Source organism: Pinus tabuliformis, chromosome 5_2, assembly GCF_031772625.1.
Source record: "Pinus tabuliformis cultivar Carrire ecotype Pingquan chromosome 5_2, CPIR1, whole genome shotgun sequence".
NCBI classification, from domain to species: Eukaryota; Viridiplantae; Streptophyta; class Pinopsida; order Pinales; family Pinaceae; genus Pinus; species Pinus tabuliformis.
Window position 1 is genome coordinate 650,589,557 of NC_142306.1, and position 9,172 is coordinate 650,598,728.

Consider the following 9,172-nt stretch of genomic DNA (forward strand, 5'->3'; position numbering starts at 1 on the left):
AGACGTCATGCTATATATATGTCATAGATTTTATTTTCAAGGCATTGGATGAATGCATTGGTGGAATTCATGGTTTTGTAGTTGTTGTGGAGGTGCACGGGAAAGGTAAATATGGAGTTTTGAATGATACAAAATAGTGGACGTGGAGGGCGTGGTTGCAGTCGTAGGTTCGTGGATCAAACAATGATGAAGTTGCAAAGGCACTATGAAACCATAGATTGCACATAGCTACGAATATCATGAGGCTTAGAGCTTGTTAACGTGAGAGGATGGGTTAAGACAACAACAAGGGTAAAAAAATAAAATTTGAATTATTAATTATTATAATGGAGTTAAGTATTGTATGTAAATGGGCATATTGTTGTAAGACCTGGTAAGGCATGCACACCCCTAGGTAATCATTGTTACAATGTGGGTTGGAGCTAGGTGATAGGAGGGATGTCATGTTAATATATAACCTAGTATAAAATATGAGGGGGGTAAGGGGTAGAGTGAAAAGGGTTGTCTCACCTAGCAGCCTTGGTTGGATTTAGTCAAGGAACCCCAAGTCAAGTTTAAGGGGGGAATTGTTAGGTTAAATTAACTTGGGTTTAGAGTCAAGGTTAACGAGGTTAAACAATGGTGGTTTTGGGCACATGGCATTGTGTACCCATGGTTTTCATCCCATGGTATTGCATGTAATGGGGCCTATAAAAGTTTGGAAAGACTTCATTGTAAGGTAAGCCACGGAGGTGAGTTGTGAAGTCTCACTTGGCCGGGTTGGCGAGGGTTTTGGCCAAGGCTAATAAAATTTCATTAGGGTGGGTGTTTCCTGGTTAAATATCATGTGCATATTGTATTGTTTATGTGTTTTGTTGCTAGTTTTTATTCCTCTCGATAAATCTTTGTAAATATAATTTTTCTCTCGAGTTAAAATATTAATAACTAGAAGATGTTGTATTCCATCTTCAAAAATCTCTCATTACATTGGTGCTCTTGTGGTTGTGAAGTATAATACCCAAAAGTAGGGGGAAGAAACTGTTATGTGTAGAAAAACACCTCATAAATGACATAAGTGTGAGAAACCACATTTAGTAAAAAATGCTTATTTCAATATCAAGATTGTAAACAATAGAGTTAGAGGTTATTAATAATATCAATGTGACAATATAATTGATCCATATTGGATAATTATATTACTTTTCAAATACCTCGATGATTTTAGAGTGGAAAAATTGGAGGAATAAGTTTGCATGATTATTGTCAATCAAAATTCCCAATTTGAGAATTGGGTTCTAAAACCTTCTAGAACCATTTTGAGGCAGTGAATGATGTTTCTTGGGGTCAACATGCTCTCACTTGTCCCAACCCTCTGGCATTGTTCTAAATTCAAAGACCTTTCTGATGGTACATGAGTCGCCTCAAATGGAGTTCACATGCAAAAGTCATTTCTCCCACAAGTTTACCTACCATGTTTACCACCATGGTACAATTGAATGCCACAACATCCCCCATTACTTATGTGCATAAGGATAACAACATGTGGAAATTCAATAAGAATCGGTTGAGGGAGTCAAATGTTACCACTAGTAGGCTATTGGGTTATGTTATATACCAGACCACTAGGAGGAGTAGGGCTTACAAGCTATGTTGTCATAATTTTTTCACAGTTGAGTAGAGAAACTAGGACCGAGAGGGAAGTTAAAGAGAATAATAGAGAGGGATAAAGTTCTATAGTAGCCTTATATGTTGCATGATCCAAGTGGATATCGATGGCCACCACCTCTTCTACTGCCTCAACAATTCTCTATCTTCTTCATAGATTTTCTAAGGAATTTTGGGTCCCAAAATTATAGCGGTGCTTTTCGGTCCTAAATGATTGTTTTGGGAAATTCAAGGAGAGAGGCCATGGAATGCCCTAACCCTAATCTTAAGTTGTAATCTATAGATGTTTCTTTCCAATGAGATATTTTTCATCCCAATTGGAGCACGGGGGGTTCACTCAATGAACCTCTAACATATCACGTGCATTCGTGGCATACTAAACAATACCACTAATTTGACTATATATTGGAAAATACCTCTAAAAATCACATTATCTAACCCCCTACCAATATGAATACAATACACCTTCCCAATTTAAAGAACTCTTACTTTCACTAGATATTGTAGGTATCCATTCTTTCATTAACATTTTTTATATGCCTTTATATTTTTTCATTAAATTTGAGCTCCATTTTTAATACTTGACAATATAAAATCCCTTTACCCCCTATTATATGCTCAATATATTATATCATCTTTTCCTCAATATATATCCCCCAATATGAATGCACATTGTATGGTATTACTCTCCGAGTGAAGCCCTCGTGAATTTGAGATTGTATGTAAAAGTTTCTCCCCCGAGAAGTTGGTGTACCAACTAACGACTTTGGGGCCCACAAACCTTTTGGCACTTCATCTTCTAGGTTTAAGGTTTTATACCAATACGGTTTTTTTCCTTTTGTTAAAAATCCATTCTTTCAGGATTTTGTAATAGCTTCTATGAATGGATGTAGTCATCATTTCTATCTTTCTTCATAGATAGTTACCACCATTCTAGCTAGTTTGTGTTGTACATTGTTTTGCTATTATTTTTTAAGAACATGCAGCCTATATTAATCAATATTTTAAAGGGGGCAATACCCTTAGATACATGGATTTCCCAATTATGCCTATGACATGATTTATCTTATATAATCTCCCAAATATGCCACTATATAATATTGTTTTACATCAAATTTGTCAAAAAGAAAGTTTCTAATAGAGAACTACATTCCTAGTGGCTCGGTGCTCACTCATGCATTACCATTTTCCTCCACTAACTGCACTGGATTCTCTGAATTCATCTGGTCCAAAGGTTTTCCTAGAAGTTTTGCTCTGAGAGAGGAAGGATCATGAAGGCCAAAGACCTCCTTGAGGACGCATACAGCTGTTTCTTCAACCATCACCTCTATTCCCTCGACCTTCGAGCTAAGATTGTTAACTTTGGTGGCCAAGTTTATTGTTGCTAATCAAATTCATTCCACATCCACCCTTAGAGCCTCCACTTCCAACATTACTAGAGAAAAGTGTGAGCATGCTTCCAACACAATATTCTCCCCGAATCTCTCTAGTTTGGCCAAGATATCCTCTAACAAAACCACATCTTGGATCGACCTAAAGCTTTCACAACCTACATTGTTTGGAAAGGCCATATGTGTTGACAGGTAAAATTTCACTAAAAATATGAGGAACTCCATCCTTATCACTCACCATTTATAAGCATGAATGTTTCCATTTCCTTTCCCCACTGACATTGAACTGCATTGAATGTCTCTGGACCACATTTTCCTTTCGATTTCACCTATGTCCTACAGCCTATCCTTCACCCAATGTTCAGGCATTCTGCATTTACTCCACAAATAGGGAAATGAGGTATTGACCTATAAGATGTTATATCCCAAGGTGAATTCAAATGTTCTATGACAAAAATTTTCCTTGAAAGTGACAAGGTCCTTCTTCATTAACCACTTGGAGGGGAATTTTATCCTTGTTATCGATATCGAGAGTCGTCGCTCGAGAGTTGTCACTAATGTCTTGACTAAATTATTAATTAATTCTAGGACAGGCCTTGGGGTTCGATCATTCCAACTTTTCTTGAGGATTAATATATCCCTTGCCTCCATTTTATTATACCATATGGTCTTCATGGAATATAATGAAATGATGGGTCTCCTTGATCGAGGATAAAAACACCTTGTTCAAGACATGCCCCTTTGTTGTTTTTCTCATTTGTAATTTTGTTATTCTCTCTTTTAATGTGGAAAGAGGATATGGGTTCAAATTTTTGAATTTGTTTCCTAATCTAAGTATCCAAGGGAAGTGAATGTTTCTCACTAGAGCTAACTTTAGACCTTGCCCAAGTGCTAATGCTTTTTCCTAGTTATTGGAGGAATTTTCCAACCCCCATGTGAATTTTATCTCTATTTCTTCATTGGGGCAGTAAATTACCCCTCATGCTCCTGCCTCCACATTTCTTGCTATTTTATTTATTAGTAGTTAGATTTTCACTATATTTTTTGTGGCCTTTGTCATATTTCTTTGGGTGTGTTTTTCAATTCCTTTATTTCCTTGTAAAATATTCGTATTAATTTTGTGTTGTTCCTTCATCAAAATTTCATTATTATCCTTGTAGCTAAGCACCTCCATTTTAAGACTCCTCATAGTCTCCTCTTAGTATCTATTCTCTCACCTATCCATTCCATGCCCATTTGGCTTTGTCTCAACATTACCCATGCTAATATTCATACCTATGACCTCCTCTTCAGGATGGTACGACCCCTAAGAACTCCTTATTGATAAGTACCTTCATGAATATATATATATATATATATATATATATATATATATATATATATATATATATTAGGTCCCTATAATCCTAGTGTATTCCCTCATTGTTATTGTTAGTGTAGCCCCTATATTATTATTTTTTGCCCATGTAGTCCCCATATTGTTATTGTTCTGCCCCATAGAAGCCCACTATTGTTATTGTTCTTCCCTTACATTATTATTGTTATGTCAGCTCTCATTATATTGTAACCCCTTAGACTCCTATATATAGAAAGAAGGTTTTTTCATTTGAATCATCCAAGAATTGTTCATTTCTGTAATGTAAAGGAGGTTTCCCCCCTGAAGAGGCTAATTTTGAAGTTGTTGATCTATGTCTTCTTCTGTTTTGTGAGTTGGTTTCATAACATTTGGTATCATAGCTTTGGATTCTAGGGTTTCGCTGCTTCAAACAGACCATCGTGGAATTTTCGCTATAATTATACAAAGCTTAAGAAGTTGAAATTGTAACCACTCGGAGCTGAAAACGTGGTGAATTTCCAGTACAATTTTCAAATATTTTCACGCTATGTTTTTGGAGATATGATCCGAGGAAGTTAGGGTTTTTCCATGCTCCAGAATTCCATCTCAAACAGGTGACCTTGGGAAAATCGTCATAACTTTCTCTCTGACCATCGGATTCAAATTTCCTAAAAAGTGATAGAAATAAGATAGGTCATAGTTTTTGGATATCATTTTCTGGGCCAAAGGTCGAAACCGTGACACGTGGCACCCCGTACAATTTCGCTCTACTGAACAAGCCTATAATCAAGTCATCGTGGGAGATTGAGCATAAATATTTCTTGGAGAATCCAATCTCAATTAGACTTGTGGGCTTGGAAAGAGGACTCAAATAGATACTATAGGATGAAATTGTAGACCTTGGAGATTTGAAATGACATAATTACAACAGATTCAATATCGAGCTCCTACAAAGTGAAAAAAAAGGTGTGTAATTTTTAAAGTTGCATAACTTTTGTTTGAAAAATTAGTTTGAAGTGATTCAAGGGGCATATTGAAGAATAGATATCATTGTTTAATTCCAAAACACCCTGAAACAAAAAAAATGGACACAGCTAGTAAGCAACGAGAATGTTCTTCAATGGCGCATGAAGAAGAAGAAAAAATGCAACATAGAAAATTTATGTGACCAAGTGCAACAAATTTCGCTCTTGCAAAAAGTAAAAAAAGAATGAATTGGAAGCCATGATGAATGTTAAGATAGATGTTATAAAAAGGGGCATGGAAGCTAAGATCGATGGTATAGAAGCAAAACTAAAAGGTAACAGGGAAGATTTGAGGAAAGATTTGACAAAGTTGTTACAAGAAATTCTTCCTAATGGCGAAAAGGTAGTAGAGGAAACTCATTATGAGAACAAAAGAAATGTTAATAATGATTTCATAGACTCTAACATTGGATTGAAGACCCACCACATTTGAAGGATCCCGTAACATGGATACTACATATGGAGCAATATTTTGATCTCCATAATGTGCAAAACACACAAAAGGTACGCATTGCAACTTTATATTTAGAATCCAATCAGTTTGTACAATATTGATGGCTTTTCTCTCGTAAACAAATTGTCACTTGGCCAATTTTTACAGAGGAAATGATAACACCTTATGAGGACACTAAGAGCAACACCTTATTTATCCAATTGATAAATCTCAAACAAAAGGGTTCAATGGTGGAGCACATTAAGGACCTACAAAAATTGAATATAAGGGTAAATGATATTCGAGAAGAGAATAGGATTAATGTCTTCATAGGGCCTTTAAAGGATAACATCCAACATGAGGTTCACCTTTGGGAACCTGATTCATTGGAGAAGGCATTCAGGTTAGCAAGAAAAATTGAAAGAAAAATTATGGCAAGAACGAAGTCTACAGTCACAACAATAAAAATGGAAGTGTTTTTTCTCCTAGCCTTCCATAACCTACAAGGTTGACACCACAACATTTGGAAGAAAAAATAGCAAAAGGGATTTGATATAGTTGTGATAGAAAATACACTAAAGGTCATAAGTGTGTTGAGAAGAATTTATTTTACATAGGTTGTGAAGAAGAGGAAAAAAAGGAACAAGAAACATCAAAAGAAAAGGATATACAGTAGGAACCAACCCCAGAGAAAGAAGAAATGAATTCGTCCATCACATCATCTTTAAGATAAAATTCTAAGGTTCAAGCAGTGGAAGATCACATCGAGCATCAACAACAAGTTCTCCATCTCTTAAAGGATAACCTCACTCTGGCGCAGAATAGAATGAAACAACATGCAGATCAACATCGCAGCAAAAGAATTTTTGATGTAGGTGACTCGGTATTTTTATTGCTACAACCATACAAAAAAATTATCACCAATGTATTATGGTCCTTACAAGGTGGTTCAAAGGATTGGTACGATGGCATACAAATTGGAGCTTCCTACATCTTCGTGAGCACACCCAGTTTTCCATGTTTCATGCTTAAATAAGGTTATAGGTGACAAGCTCCTAGTTCAAACAATATTGCGAGAACTTGATGAAGAAGGAAAAATAATATTGGAACCTAAAGAAGTCATGGAAACAAGAACTCGTCAGCTACAAAATTGATGAGTTTCAAAGTATCTCATCAAGTGGAAGAACTTACCCACCAAAGATTCCACATGGGAGGATGATAATTTTATACATAAGCATCCAGAACTGCTCAAGCATTTAGGACAACACTTTTTTGAAGAAGAGGGTCATGTTAGATCCCTATAATCCTAGTATATTCCCTCATTTTTATTGTTAGTGTAGCCCCCTTATTGTTATTGTTGTGGCCATGTAGTCCCCATATTGTTATTATTGTGCCCCATAGAATCACACTATTGTTATTTTTGTGTGCTTACATTATTATTGTTATGTCGGCTTTGATTATATTGTGACCCTTTAGACTCCTATATATAGAAAGGAGTTTTTTTCATTTGAATCATCCAAGAATTGTTCATCCTAGAATCCAATGATCATGATCCACTTGATCTAACGACCCATATCTCTTATTGAATCCCTACATGCACAAAGGTTAAGAGTTTCACCTCTAATGGATTCAATTTCCATGATCCAATTGATATGATGGCCCAAATAACATATCAGATCCCAAATTGCATGCAGGGTAATATATAGTTACACTTCATATTAATCTAATGACTAACATCCACTTGATCCAATGACCGAGATTTATATGAGATCACCAACATTTGTTTGATTTAACATAGAAATTCATGAATCCATAATCGGTAAAATCACATAAGCAAGAATTCATGAATCCATACTTAGTAAAATAACATAAGCATGAATTCATGATCAACATAAAAACACTTACAACCTCATCATACATTTGACATTTCCATTGTCGAGATTACATTTTTTAATAAAAATGAACTAAATGATGACTTTATTATTATTATAAAAATAATTAACATATGATTTAAACATATATATATATATATATATATATATATATATATATATATATATATATATATATATATATATATATATATATATATATATTTAAGAACATGTAGTTCACGATTCTTAACTACATAGATTCAATGCACTTGACCATGGAGATTCTTAACATTTTACAATATCATCGACTAATACCACAATGCCCAAAAATCATATCTCATTTCAGTCAACATATTTTATATATATTTTTCTTAATTTTAATTTTATAACATTTTTTTATTAAATTGAAAAAACAAAACTACCTTTGAGATAAATCACAACCCTCTATCATTCCTACTAATAAAAATATTTCATGGATATTCCTTGTTAAATCACTACGATCCATCTATTAATTATTGATAATTAAAACAAAATTTTGGAAGCCTTATTTCAAAATAGACATGCCTATCAACATGAAGAACATCCCAATCCTCTTTGATCCATCTTCCAACCTACAATAGTTTCTTTTATCTGTAAAATGATTTGTTTTATTTAAATACTTGTTAGTCATTATGTCAAGATGCACATTTATACATATTTGAAACATGTCTTACAAGATGATAATTAATGCTAAAATTATAATACATCTAGAAAAATAGTCATAAATATGTAAAGCACTAATTTAGATGTATAAGGGGTAAAGAACTGAAGTGTAATTTTGTGTATCAACTAATTTGATGTTTCTTAAAGCTTATAGGTTATATGGCACTAGCGTTTTTTTTTCTTAAGCAAGAGTCGTGCCTTCTAATTCATTAAATCAAGCAAAATTTACAATATATACACCAAGCCACCAAGCAAAGTGGTCCTAGGCCTACTAAGAGCGAGCTCAACCGAAACTGAGCCTTCCCCAAAAAAAGAAAAAATACTTTCCCAAACCAAAAGAGTACATACAAAAAATAACCCACCGGAAACTCCACGACCGGGAATCCTCCCCGCAAAAAGCCGTGCCAACCCAAGCCAAACATGCCTCAAAATCACCACCATCCAAAGTTCATAAGTAAATCAATGCCAGGGATCCAAATTGCACAGAGAAGAAGCACGGAGGATAACCCCCATACCCCACACAACCGCACGTTTAATCCTGATTGTTGATCTACCTACTCCCATCGAACGACGGAACTGCAAATCACGTGGCCGAAAAGATCAGACAATAGTGTGTGATGAGGGTGGTTTTTAGGACCCACCCTCATCCACGTGTCACAATATGAATGGAATCGCTACCCAAAAAAGAAAACTGTCGTCAGCTTGAAAGCGGTGCGATCGCACCAAAACCACTCTAGAAGTTGTTTTGTCTCCCGCCACTGGAAGTT